The 14,921-nt window shown below is 40.4% G+C and overlaps 1 long non-coding RNA gene across 3 annotated transcripts in view; it reads left to right on the top strand.

The window, feature by feature from the left end:
- The first annotated feature begins 1,226 nt into the window (after positions 1–1,226).
- Positions 1,227–14,921, top strand: part of LOC102474706 (uncharacterized) — a 15,715-nt gene continuing 2,020 nt past the window's right edge. The window contains exons 1-2 of one of the 3 annotated variants that reach the window (XR_001370898.2): positions 1,227–1,250; positions 5,540–5,628. This is a non-coding gene — a long non-coding RNA (uncharacterized LOC102474706). The other 2 variants (XR_001370897.2, XR_001370899.1) reach the window with 2 other exon arrangements.

The following is a 14,921-nucleotide window of genomic DNA, read 5'->3' as shown; positions in this document are numbered from 1 at the left end:
AGTATATTTTTCTCATCAGGAAAAGAAAAACAGAATAATTAACTTAGAGAATCAAAAAAATGAATAAATAAATAAATAAATAAAAACTAAAATACTAAAAACAAAAAACATTAGAAGACATCCTTTTACTTACAATTGAGAGTACTTTTTAAACTTAAAAATCACATTTTTTCCAATCACAAAACAATCCATATTCATTCATTTAACTTAGAAAATAGAGAAAAGGAAATGGAAGAAACAAACATCTGGCCCAGCCAGGTTAGTACATGCTGACTGATGCTGCTACTCAGCAGCCTGCGGCCACGTGGGAGACCAGGGTTCAATTCCCAGCCCACTCTCAAAGCTGGATGCAATGGAGCATACCTGTAGTCCCAGCTGAGAGAGGAGATCACGACATCTAATAAATAAATAGATTAAACATGTATAATGTCATTACCCAAAGGTAGCCTTTATAACCCTTCTATTAATTCTGTACCAAAATATTACACTATATATCCCATTTGTGACTTACTGCTTTCATATAACACTATTACTAGCATCCTTTGAAATCAATACAAATTGATCTAAAAATATCAGTTTAATGCATAATAGAATTGGAAGGATACATCATTTTAAAAATGTTAATCAAGCTCCTTTTATAGGATTTTTTAATTATTTCTATATATACTTCCATAAATAATTTTTTGAGGAATGCCCTTGAGCATTTGCCTGTGTGGCTGATCATTCTCACGTGTGGATAAATTTGTAAATGGAAGTTGCTGAGTCACTGGGTTTATATGCTATATTACCCTTCACATGGGTATACCAATTTTCATATGCACCAGTAGCGTGTAAGAGTATACCTTGTTTAGGGACCAGTAGATGGCTTAATGGTTACATTGCTGAACTCTCACCTAGTCAACAGCAGTTCAAGTCCTAGACCAGGCAGCTTATACTTAAAAATCACCCTCTAGGCATATGTGCAGCCAAAATCCTGAGAGGAGAATGAAGGGATTGCAGCATGGCCATCACCCTGGTGTGGGGGGCGATTTCTCACTTTCTGTCTCTCTGTCTCTCTCTTTCCAGCAAGTATACACACCCTACAACAAAAATCTCTCAGAAAAAAAAGAGCATACCTTGTCTAAACTTACGTTTGTTACTCACTAGCCAATAATGTTAACGATTTCCCACAGGCCCAGCATGGTGCAGGCAGTGAGAGTTCACTAAGTGATGTTGGAACCATCTGGGGAGCCCTGGGGTGCAGATTCCAGGTCAGTGCAGGAGCACCCTTAATCTTGGTTGGCTGAGTGGCTGGTAGAGGGTAATTTAGGGCATGATGAGACCCTGTCAAAGGTACGGCCACCGAAAAACAAAAAAGATTTCATCATAATTTTTGTTCGCCCTTTTTTCTCCTTATGGAATCATCTTCTCACTTTTCTATTAGAGCAGAGGTCCCCAATCTGCTGGTCCCTGACCTGTTGCCTGCACTCCCATCCCCACCCCAGGCCGTGTGGGGGTTGGAGGGGTTGGGGGGCCTGCAGACAAGTGAGGGAGGCTTCCTGGGTGACTGCCGCTACTCCCGCTGGCTCACGTTGCCACCTAGGCTCCTCCTCCTGTCGGATCAGCGGTGCTGTTGGATTCTCATGCGAGGCCGCCGGAGGAGCCCTATTGTTACGTGATTGTTACGTGATTGCGTCATTGTATGAGGTAGTGGTGGAAATCGGGTACACTGCATCCTCGGCGGTAGGGTTATCCCAGAACCAATCTCCCGTCATCCACCCCTGTCTGTGTAAGGATTGTCTTCCACAAGGTGGTCCCTGGTGCTGGGGAGGTTGGGAACCGCTGTATCAGAGTATTCATTTTTCATACTGATTTGTGGGAGATATAGTAAATATATCAACTTTGTCTATCAAATGAAGTCATTTCTCCAAGATTATCTTTGCTCTTTTAATGTTAGTTATAGCATTTTGGGTTCTATTGGTTTTTCTGTAAAGTTTGTTTGTCTTTTTGATGACAAGTTATGCCTTGGATAACCTTAGAAAAACTTTTACCCCACTGCCATCTCTACCCAAGGGCTATATAAATGAATGTGTAATGTGTACATAAAGAATTAATATATTGTTATGTTTTGCCCCCAGAGATATCTAGACTCCACCATTTTTATCTCATGAACATTTTTACTCTGTGTATTAACACAAACATTTTATTTAGTAATTTCTTTTTTTTTGTTTTATTTTTGTTTTTGTTTTTGGTCTTGTTTTTTTCTGAGAGGTTTTTGCTATAGAGTGTGTGCGTTTGCCAGAAAGACAGAGAGAGACAGAAAGTGAGAAATCACCCCCCAGGGAGGATGGTCACGTTGCAATCCCTTCTCCATTATCCTCTTGGGATCTTGGGCCTGCATGCCCACGCGCCCAGCATGAGTTTAAGCCACTGGGTCTGGGACTCAAACCGTGGTTGACTACATGTGAGTCCAGAAACAGCCATTATGCCATGTGCTGGTCCCTATTTAGTAATTTCTTAATGGCCAGAGTGTGTATACACCCTTCAGAGAGAGAGAAAGACACAGAGAGAGTGCGCAAACACACCCCTTATAGAAAGTAGTCACACCACAGTCCCTTCTCCTCATTTCTTTATCCTGTTGGAATTTTGGGCACATGTGCTGGAGATTTTTGGAAGGCCGCAAGGCTGAGATTCAACTATGGTCTGCCATGTAGGAGTCAGCTCCCTCAACCTCTTGGCCCCACACGCTTTATTTATTTATTTATTTATTTATGTATTTATTTATTTATTTATTTATTTATGTAAAGTGAGAAAGCATTTATATATTTTATATTCTTATTATTTTAATTGGCCAGAGAGTATGTGCACTTGCCTGAGAGAGGGAGAAAGAGGGAGAGAGAGAGAGGTAAAGTGAGAAAGCACCTCCCATAAAGAATGGTCACGCCACAGTCCCCTCTCCTCCATCTCTCCCTCCGTTCAGGATTTCAGCACACACACACACACGTATGCCTGCATGTTTTACAAGTCACTGGGTCCAGGACTTAAACCAGGCAGCTGTCCATGTAAGATCCAGCTGCCTTAACCACCAGGATCAGTGGACTGGTCTCCCACTAGCATTTTCATCAAAATCTTACTGTCAGCTTTTTTCACTCTGACTGCATTGTTTTTATTTAATTCTCAGAACAACTCTATGAGGTGAACATTATTTCCCCTCTTCTATGAGGAAACTGAGGTTTGAGAGACGATGGTCTCAAAGAAGCAAATGGTGAAGGTGGGATTTGAATCCAAGACAGTTTGATTTCAGTCAACTCTCAACTTACATGGCGAAGTGCTCCCTTGGGTGCCCAATAGTTGTAGCCAACAGGACCCTGCAAGTGGTCTGAGTTGACAGCCTGTTTGATTCAGAAGTGTAAGCTACTGATGATAGCTTGGGGTGACCTCGGAATGACCAGTATTGCTTTATAGGAGAGAGATGAAGCCTTTCACAGCACCCGCAGGCTAAAGGGACAGTCCTCAGCAAGTAGGACTCCTGTCCATCCCTGTCTGAACATCCCAGTAATGCTGATTGTGAAAACAGTTGTTTTCAAAGCACCATTACACTAACTTAATTCTTTGATCAATTCTTTTCTACTCTGCAGTAACATTACTCCCAGATATTCATTTTCTTTTGTGGCTTTACTGAGATGATTTTTATTGGGGTTAGTTTTATCCTATGTAAATTTACAACAAAGATGTGAATTTTTTCTTGTGCAACATTTTGGTCCACATCAATTTATGACAACAGGAGCTTCTGCTATTGTTAAGTTTTCTTTTGTGGCTGTTACTTGTAACAAGTTCAGTGTTCCTGTGTCACATTTTTGTAGCTCTCGTTTTGTTAAAGAGATGTGATTCTCCAGGCGGAACTTCTTATCTATTACAACTTTCACTGTATGCAGCCTGGGTCATTGTCTTTTTTACTTTGCATGGATTATTTCTAGCAGTTTTCATTATGAATTGAATAAGATACTGACAGGTCAAGAACTCATGTTACATCATGCAGTATGGGACTACACCAGAGAGCCAGACCTCTCTGCCAGTCCAAGGACAGTATGTGAAAAAGATGGAGCCTGAAGGCCAGCGGATGGCATAATCGTTATATCTCTGGACTCCCATGCAGTGGACCGTGGTTAGAGTCCCAGACCTAGCAACTTAAACACACACCGGGCAGATGTGTGTGTGCATACCTGAAATCCTGAGAGGAGAATAGAGAAGAAAGGATTGCGGCATGGCCATTCCCCCCCCCCCAGCCACCACCACCACCACCCCGCCCTCAGGCTGATTTCTCACTTTCTGTCGGTCTCTGGCAAGTACATGTGCACTATTGTAAAAAGCTCTCTCTCTCTCAAAAAAAAAAAAAAAAAAAAAAAATGTAGCCTGACTTTTTTTCCCTTGAGTGGACTAAAGGACTCAATTACAGAGAAGAGGAAAAAGAGAAAACAAAACAAAACATAGGGACAAAATCCATAACCTAGTCACCAGAGACCAGGCCACTCATGAAAAGTATTGCAGCTTCTTCTGTCTTGGCTCACCTGCCATGAGGAAATCCTGCCACCATGCTGTGAGGACACTCAAGCAGTTCTGAAGAGGCTCCCTTGGTGAAGAGCTGAGGACGTCCGCCAATGGCCCAGTGAGTGAGCTGTAGTGGAAGCCCCTGTCAAGCCTTCAGAAGACAGCAACCCGGCTCAGCCTTAGAGACTGAGCCACAATGACTCGACTGAACTGCTCCTGGATTCCATACCCTCACAAACCATGTGAGATAGTTTTGGTTAGTTTGTTATACAGGAGTGGATGACTGATAAAGGGACCATGCCAGTGCGTTGGCAGGACGGGTCAGAAAAGATTTTCTGAGCATGGCACCGGGGGCATGGCCCGTTGATTCCACAGCAAAAGCCCGTCTCTGTGTTACTGCTCCCAACCTCCTCACCTCCTGCCTTCACCTCTCTGCCTTCCTGTCCTTATCCCTGCGCCTCCTGTGTCTGTCTCTATTCTCTCCCTCTCCTCCTTTGCTTTTCCCAATCAAACAGCAAAGAAAAGGGCTACATAAAACGTTCTGGCTTTTTGGTAAGAAAAAAAGAAACAATTTGATGATTATACATTTACCCACCCCCACCCCAAATCCAAATTTACTTCCATGGCACAGATTTCTGTGTGGTAGACAGATACCCTGCCCTCCCCCCAGTCCTCCAGCAGCCTGTTCACTCATTTTATGCCCATTGTGAGTAGGCCCCACAGGGTTTCAAATGCAATGTTTGGAAAATAGCTATTCTATAGTCAAACTTCAGAGAATGTTTAAAGTCAACTACGAAATAGAAACAATGATTTTAAAGAGGCAAATGAGATTGGCTTTTTATTGATTTTCATTGATGCACACAGCAGAAAGAGTGGATCCACGCGCTTTGAATGTCTTGTGCCAAAAAGAAAATTTGCTGACCCAGACGGGATGAACAGCTGAAAACACAAAAGTAAGTGCTATGATTTTAAATAGCCAAATGAGATACTTGATTTTCATTGATGCACACAGCAGAAAGAGTGGATCCACACGCTTTGAATGTCTTGTGCCAAAAAGAAAATTTGCTGACCCAGACGGGATGAACAGCTGAAAACACAAAAGTAAGTGCTATTTATACTGCTTTTCAAAAAGATTGCATAGGCATGGTGAAATTACTTACAGAATTGTTCATCCTACTTAGAATTTAAGTTATGTTTTGTAAAAAGACAGAAGACATACTTGTACTTCATATAACAATGCAATGTTCAATTTGTTTATTTACTCCTGTTGGTCACACAATAAAGCATTTTGATAATCTCTTACTTTCTTTCAAGAAATGTCTCAGTAAATCTAGGGTCTATCAACTATAATGTGTTTAGTATCTTGAGGTCATTTCTTTTCCTCAATAAACTAATTTCACCAGACACTTCCAACAGAACATCTAAATGGCTAGTATATCATGTTATGGATTAATCATATGTAATAAAGCAACAAAATATCAGTGGACGATGTGTTATAATAAAGCCTCATTGCAACCTGATCTACATAGAGTTACATCTTCTGAGACAGAATAGCTAATTATAGGAAGGTTGGAAGTAATCTTAATTTGTAAATTGCATACTAGTCTAACACCTACATCCAATAGAATATCAACATTATGGGGCTTCCAGGTGGCATGGTGGTTAAGGTACTTCTACATGGCTGACAATGGTTTGAGTCTTGGGCCTGGTGGCTTGCTTTCTCACTTTCCCTCTCTCTCTCTCTCTCTTTCTCTCTCTGGTCAAATTAATAATAGTAATACATAAAGTTAAATAAATAATTTTTTTAAAAAAGAATATCAACATTAAAAGGAATATCATGATTTAATTTTTAATCTCTTAGTGAAGATTCAAAGCAGCATTCAACCATTTCCACTCAGCAGTGCTCCAGTTAATGAAATGCTGCAAAAAGCAATCTCAATTCAAAGGACTGTATTGTGTTGCTTTAGACATTCCAGGAAACTGGAGAAAATGCTCAAGAAAACAATGCAAGGGGACAGTCCTGCTCAGTGGAAAGATGGTCCAAGTGACCTCAGAGACCCTGTTCATTTTTGAGTTCAGTAGCAGACCAGTAGTTATTCCAATTTCATAGTACTTTTTATAAAATTATGGTTCTTTTCACATTATTTAGAAAACTATATTAATTATTATAGTTTAGAACATTAAGATATTTCTACTACAAGGTGTTTTCTTAACTGATTGAGCAGGATCCCAGGTACTTTCGGAAATACTCTAAAAGAAAATAAATTACCACACTTTTTCCAAGCAAATATTTTAGTTCTTGCTACAGTCCAAATGGAACTAAAACTATGTTATGTAACAAACGCTTGCCAACAGTATGATTGGTTTTTAGTCAAAGGTCTCATTGAAACACCCACTTCCCTAATTGCAACTTTCCCCAAAAAAGTGAGAACACAACTTAGAAAGGAGCAGACCTGGCTCTACATAAAATGTTAAATTTGTTTTACTTGGTGTGTGTTTTCCGAACTTGTGAAAAGCAATCCTTTGACACCAAGTTGTGTGATGAATAAAGAGTTCCAGCCAAGTTATAAATCCCAGCAAAGGGAGGTTTAAATGGCAAGTGTTGGGCAGGACAGGGCTGTTGTCACAGCGCAACTTTTCTCCTCGAACAAAGACGCATTCATGAGTCTAGTCAGCCACTTAATGCTTGCGTCTGTCACTAGCTAAACATAAGGTGGCCAGCGCTGTTAGTGGAGTTTATCAGGAAAACTCGAAGAAATATATAAAAATGTGCCTGTCCTCTTCCTATGCATTGGGCTCCTTATAGAGCAAATGTTATTTTGGCACATGTATTTTACTAGGAAATAATGTCCTTTTACAGTTTAACAAAACTAAGAAACTTTCTTTGAGAGATTTTTGCAATAGGGCATGTGTACTCTCCAGAGAGACAGAGACAGAACGACAGAAAGCAAGAAACCACTACCCAGGGAGCATGGTCACGCTGCAATCCCTTCTCCTCCCTTCTCCTCTCAGGATTTTGGGCACATGCACACATGTGTCCAGTGTGAGTTTCACTGGGTGTGGGATTCGAACCGCAGTCAGACACATGGGTGTCCAGCACCATACCCACTACACCACATGTTGGCCCCCAAAACTAAGAAACTTTAAGTTCAAGATAGCACATGACCAACTTGGTTGGTTTTTTTTGTTTTTTGGTTTTTTTTAGTTTGTTAGTTTTTATAGAAAGATTTTGCTATAGGGCACATGCATTATCTAGAGAGACAGAGAGACAGAAAGCATTTTTAAAAAACATTTATTTATTTATGTATCTGTTTGTTTGTTGTAATTTCTTTTGGAGAGGTTTTTGTTACAGGGTGTGTGTGCTTACCAGAAGGACAGAGACAGAGAGACAGAAAGAGAGAAATCACTCCCCAGGGGGGGATGGCCACGCCGCAATCATTTCTCCTCCATTCTCCTCTCAGGATCTTGGGCATGCATGTACATGTGCCCGTGTGAGTTTAAGCCATCAGTTCCAGCACTCAAACTGCAGTCGACTACATGGGAGCCCAGCAACATAGCCATCACGCCGACTACTGGTCCCTGTTTGTTGTAACTTTTTTTTTTGGAGAGTTTTTCACTATAGAGAGAGACATAGAGACAGAAAGCGAGAAATCACCCCTGGGGGGGGGATGGTCACACCACAATCCCTTCTCCTCCATTCTCCTCTTGGGATCTTGGGCTCGCACGCACACATGCCTGGCGTGAGTTTAAGGCCGCTGGGCCCAGGACTTGAACCGCAGTCAACTACATGGGAGTCCAGCAACATAGCCATTATGCTAACTGCTGGTCCCAAAGTTTTTATGAATGGTTTTTAAGATAAGAGAAGGAAAACATCCACTACCCCTTTTCAGAACTTAAATAAGGGGGCAGTAGACATTTATCACACCCAACAACTATGGCAGCAGTTCAAATGTGACCAAGGTAAATGTAGAATGAAGATATTCTAAACACAGCCAGAATTCAGCAAATCTAATACACTAAAATCGTATGATTACATGTTGAAAGGAAAACCGCGGTCGACTACGTGGGAGTCCAGCGACATAGCCATTACGCTAACTGCTGGTTCCCCAGTTGGCTGTAACTTTTAAGCTACCTGGCCAGTAGTCTCTGCTTTCACATTCTCCCTCTGCAGTCTCTTCCTAATATATAACAGCTTGCAAAGAGTTCTTTTGACTGTCTAAATTGGATTGCGTCACTCCTGGGCTGCAACCCCCCAACGATGCCCCAGTTCCTGCTCAGAAGTCCAAGTGGGTGCTGACGATAGTACAGTGAGTGAAGACGGAAGACGTGCCTCTGCCTGCCACTGCCTCAGGTTCTCACACGCACTGCTGCAGACCTTTTGGCATCCAGTTACTGCCTTTGTTTGTGCTGTTGGTCTTCTTTGACCTCCGTCCTTAGTCCTCAGGACCCTTTATCAGGTCACTGCCCGCAAGCCCTCATTTCTCTTCACCTGTACCCAGGCAGTTTTGACTCTTAATGCCCGGCTTTGACTCCCTGAGGTCCTGACTGAAGTCAGAGCCAGCACTCTGCACCACTAGGGAGGAAAAACCAGAGGTTAGATCTTTTGCTTTAGTTTTACTGTTTGTTTGTCTTTTTGTTTTTTTAAATTTTGCCAGAGGGTGCAGTCTCTCATCAGAGAGAGACAGAGGAAGAAACTATCCCCCAGTAGGGCATAGTTGCACTGCAATCCTCTTTCCTCCATTGAGATTTAGGGCATGCATGCACACATGCCCAGAGTGTTTTACAAGTTCTCGGGGCTGAGATTCTTTTTTTTTTTAATTATTATTATTTATATAATTTTATTTATCATTATCATTATTATTGTTACTTTATTTGCGATGAGGCGTGCACACTCACCAGAGAAAAATAGAGAGAAAGAGAGAAAAGTGATAAAGCAAGCTTCCAGGCCCAGGACTCGAAATGTAGTGGCCATGTGGGAGTCCAGTGATTTAACCACCATGCCACCTGCTGGCCCCCAGGACTGGTATTCTAATCATGACAATTGGCCATACAGAATCCAACTCCCTGAACCACCAGGCCACAGGGCCATTCCTGTCGCTCTAGTTTTAAACAACCAAGGGGAAAATGAAGGTCTGGCTAGTTTAACTGTGGCATAAGCAAATTTTGATTCGTGTGTTGACAGATAACCCTGACAATTCTCTGTGCTTGTTTTCCTGAATTATCTGGAGAACTAACATGGCAAGTAAAAGCCACCAGATAATTACTCATTTTTCACTTTTCTCCGTATAGCAGTAGATTCTCAAGATGAAATATGGCTATTTGCTTTCTATGAGAACAAATGTTGATCTTGTACTTAATCTGCCTTGTGCTAAAAATAGGGCACCGTGGACTCCTTGTGAGGGAAATTAGGATATAATTTTTCATCTTTAGAGAATGAGAAGTCTTTGAGTTAAGGCTTTTTTTTAAAAAAATTGTTTAATTCTTTGAAATGAATTATAGTTGATTCATAACCCAGCTATTTTATTCCTAAAAGACTGAAATCTTGATTTCCAAATGAACAAGAATCTAAAAGGGAAAGCCTTCTCTGAGAAGCCAGTATCCTGTCAGATAAATGATTTCTATTTCTCTCCAGAAATGATCTTGCAAAGGGCTAACACTACGTAATCAGATTTATAGAGCAATGCAGTTCACATCATCTCGTTGGGTTCTGCTATTATGCTCAGTGACTATGAAAAGGAAAATACTTTGTTGTTTCCATATTTGAAAGAAAGTGACACAAAGTCCTTTTCAAAATCTGGTCCACAGATCATTGGCAAAAATAGCCTGCCCATGGTTTTGATTCCCAGTTTCTTGAGAAGATAATGTAAGGGCAATAAGAACTTGGGGAAGGTCTCCAGGAGGTGGGCATGGGCTGCAGAAAAGGAAGCGGGCAAGAATCAAATCATCAGCAATGTAAACAACACCCACAAACACTTGCCTAAAATCTGCTACCCCTCAGGTCTGGGGACACAATGAGAATGATGATGACGGTGGTATGATATAACACTGTCCTCCAGGAACTTATTCATAATAACTCTTCAACTACATTTCCAATCTCCCAGGGTGGCTGTGTTTTAGCTTTCAATTTCTTCTGGGGTTAATATGGGTCATATTATCTCACATTTACTGTATTCTCTTCTCTTTAATTCAAGTTTCTTTCTGATTCCAGTCTTGCTTGTTTCTTTTTTTTCTTTAAAACTCTATAAGGAGCTCATTTGTTTTATTATTCTTTTCAAAACCAGCTTTTAAATTTTATATATCATTTCTACTAGTTTTGTTTTCTATTTCAGTAAGTTCAGCTTTTATCTTTATATTAACTTTTATCTTTACATTAATTTTTATCCTTATAGTAACTCCATCCTTTGTAAGAATTATTTATTCAATTTTATTTATTTATTTATTTTTTTAATTTTTTTTTTTTTGGAGAGGTTTTTGCTATAGGGCACATGCGCTCGCCAGACAGACAGAGAGACAGAGAGACAGAAAGCGAGAAATCACCCCCTGGGGGGATGGCCACGCCGCAATCCCTTCTCTTCCGTTCTCCTCTCGGGATCTTGGGCACGCATGCACACACGCCCGGCGTGAGTTTAAGCCACCAGGTCCGGAACTCGAACCGCGGTCGACTACGTGGGAGTCCAGTGACATAGCCATTACTCTAACTGCTTGTCTCTTATTTATTATTTTTTATTTCTCTTTTTCAAGAATTTTTTGTTTTCGTTTTTATCTTTTTTTGGAGAGGTTTTTGCTATAGGGTGTGTGCGCTCACCAGAAAGACAGAGAGGGACAGAGAGACAGAAAGCAAGAAATCACCCCCCAGGGGTGATGGCCACACTACAATCCCTTCTCCTCCATTCTCCTCCATTCTCCTCTCGGGATTCTTGGATACACACGCACATGCATCCAGTGTGAGTTTAAGGCACTGGATTCAGGACTCGAACCACGGTTGACTACATGGAACTCCAGCAAAATAGCCATTATGCCAACTGCGGGTGCCTTTTTAAAGAATTTTTAAAATTTGCCTTTAATTATTTATTTATTGTTATTTTAAAAATTTGTCCAGAGGGGAGAGAGACAGAGAGAGAAAGAGAAAGTGAGAAACTATGCTGCCATGTTCAGGACTTGAACCATGGTTGAACATGTGGGAGTCCAGCACCCTTAACCACCATGCCCCCTGCCAGCTGTTTTTTTTTTTTTTAATATCTTTTTTAAAAATAATTTTTAAAATTTAAGTTTATTTATTTTTAATTTATTACTATTTTTCTTTAATTTGGTTAGAGAGAGAGGGAAGAAAAGTGAGAAAGCAAACAACCAGGTCTGGGATTCAAACTGTGGTTGGCCATGTGGGAGTCCAGAGTCCTAATCATCACTCTACCTGCTGGCCCCAATTACATTTTTTTAAAGTTTATTTATCGAGAGAGAGAGAAAGAGAAAGAGACCCTTAACATGATCTCATGTTGCTATCTATCCAGTCTTATCCTTCCCAGCCAGCCAAGCTCATGGGCACATATATACATGTGCCTAGCATGTATAGGTCAACCCAAACACCAAACTCTGCTATGCCACTGCAGCTGGCCCAACTTCGTAAATCAGAACAAAACAAAACTTCCTCTTGGTTTATTTAGTTGTTATTCTAATTTCTTAACCAGCCGGCCCAGCAGGGCCCCGGGGGAGACGCGCAGAGCCCGGAAAGGCCCGCAGCGTCCCCAGGCCGGACGCAGCCTTGGCGCCCGGCCGGCTCCCGCCAATTACATTTTTTTAAAGTTTATTTATCGAGAGAGAGAGAAAGAGAAAGAGACCCTTAACATGATCTCATGTTGCTATCTATCCAGTCTTATCCTTCCCAGCCAGCCAAGCTCATGGGCACATATATACATGTGCCTAGCATGTATAGGTCAACCCAAACACCAAACTCTGCTATGCCACTGCAGCTGGCCCAACTTCGTAAATCAGAACAAAACAAAACTTCCTCTTGGTTTATTTAGTTGTTATTCTAATTTCTTAACCACTTTGTTTTTTCATTTTCTCTTCTTTCATAACTTATCTCTGAGTGAAGCTTTTGCTGAATTCCTTAATTATTGTTATGAAGTGTTCTCTCCCAAAGGTTTTAGGTAATTTACTATCTGTTTGATATTCTAAATATTTCGCAACCAGGGTTTAGTATGGAGTAAGTTCTGCTAATAAGAACGGATGTTAGCCATTAACTCCAGTATAGTTCTTCTGTCAAAGCTCATTGATGAATATCCACTCCCATTTATAATTTTCATTTTTATTCTCTTTAAACCAAACATAACCTAAGGGTATGTTAGTGTGATTCTTCATTTTCAAATAATTACATCATTCCACTTTATGGGTAGAGAATTAAATGAATTGTTACATGAATAATACTTAGAGTAGTAGCTGCCATACAGAAGAAACTAAAAGAAAATAAATAACAAATACATTGCAATATATTGCTAAATATTTTAATTTGGGGATCACCTTTATTTTTTAATAAAATGAATTATGTATTTAATTTTATTTGTTGTTATTATTTTAATTTGCTACAGGGCTCAGAGAGAAACATAGAGAGAGGAAAAAGTGAGAAAGCAAGCCTTGAGGTCTGTGATTTGAGCCATAGTTGGCCATGTAGAAGTCCCTCAACTTAACCACCATATCACCTGCTGGCCCCTAGGAGCATCTTTTCTTTATTTATTTCATGGATTAGAAGATAGCTGTCCTTGGGGCTGGCAGGTGGCATGATGATTAAGATGCTGGATTCCCACATGACTGTAGTTTGAATCCAGACCTGGTGGCTTGGTTTCTCTCTTTCTCTCTATCTCTCTGATCAAACTAAAAAAATAATAAAAATAATAAATAAAATTAAATAAATATATTTTTTAAGAGAACTTTGCTTAATACTTAAAGCCAGGAAACAGGTTAGGATTCTGTTCGAATAGTAGGTACATGGATCTGTCCACAACTTGAGAGAAAACAAAACTACTTATTAATACTGGAAAACAGCACAGAAGGTCAGCAATGTTTTAGTCAAAAGTCATAAAATTCTATTTCACCAGTTCAAACTCATGTACTTAGTTGTTTTAGAACTCTTATTGCTGTGTGTCTGACTTTAGTTTTCCTGGGATAGCACTCCCTTCAGAACTTCTTGGAGAGCTGGTCTAGTGTTGGTAAATTCTTTCAGGTTTTGTTTATCTGAGAATGTTCTTGTTTTTCTCTTCTCATATGAAGTATAATCTTTCTGGATATAGTATCCTTGGTTTAAATTGTTTTTCATTCAACACTTTAAACATATTTTCCCATTCTTTCCACATTTGCATTGTTTCTGATGAGAGGTCTGCTGTTAGCCTGATGGGCTATCCTTTGTAGGTAACTTGAATTTCTCTCTTGCCGGTCTGAGTATCTTGTCTTTGTCTGTGGTTTTGGTCATTCTGGCTATAATGTGTCTTGGAGAAGATCTTCTTGGGTTGATCCTATTTGGGGCCCTTTGTATTTCTTGGGTCTGGACCTTTAAATGCCTCTCTAGGTTTGGGAAATTTTCTTCCAGAATTTCATGGAATAGATTGTCAATGCCCTTATTAGTCTCTTCACCTTCTGAGATACCGATTATCTGAATATTTGGACATTTAATGGTATCTAGTATTTCTCATATATTATTCTCATTTTGGGGGGCTATTTCCTCAGTAGAAGTTCAGCGATTCTGTCTTCTACATCTGAGATTCGATTTTCTGTATGATCTAGTCTGTTTTTAATGCTTTCAAAGGCCTTCATCTCCAACAGTTCCATTTGATTCTTTTTTATGATATGTATTTCCTCTCTCAGCTCTCGCAAGAACTTCCTCACCTCCTGGAACTCATTGACTTTTTTCTTCTGGTGTTCATTGTCTTTCTTCTCTTCCATCTGTTAGTTTTGTCATTATGAATACTCTAAATTCTTTGTGAGACATTTCCATGAGTTCCATTGTACTGTCTGTGGATGAAGAGGAATTATTTTTTTCCCTTGGGGAGATGTATTTTCTTGGTTTCGCATATTTTTTGTGCCCTTGCGGTGATCTCTAGTTATCTGATGGGTTATTCATTTCTTCCTAATTTCTAGAAGATCAATCTGAGGGATCAGAGGTGCACAGGAGGATGTGGTCTGCGAACTTTTAGGTGTTGGGTTTTTCTCCCTTTGTGTTGCAGATTCAGTGGGAGTTGATGAATATGAGGACCCAAATAGTATTTGGATTTTGGCAACTTTTCACTTAGACTTGTCTAGACACTCAGTGGGTGGAGGCTGAGCAGCAAAGTGATGAGGTAAAAGAAAAAGGATAAGGCCTGTGCGGCCCCCGGACCCTGCACGGCGACGGCGGTGCCTGCGCC

This window comes from Tupaia chinensis, unplaced genomic scaffold (assembly GCF_000334495.1).
Source record: "Tupaia chinensis unplaced genomic scaffold, TupChi_1.0 Scaffold000453_1, whole genome shotgun sequence".
Classification (NCBI taxonomy): domain Eukaryota; kingdom Metazoa; phylum Chordata; class Mammalia; order Scandentia; family Tupaiidae; genus Tupaia; species Tupaia belangeri.
Note: the sequence above shows the minus strand (reverse complement) of the source record. Positions and strands in the feature narration are given on the sequence as shown.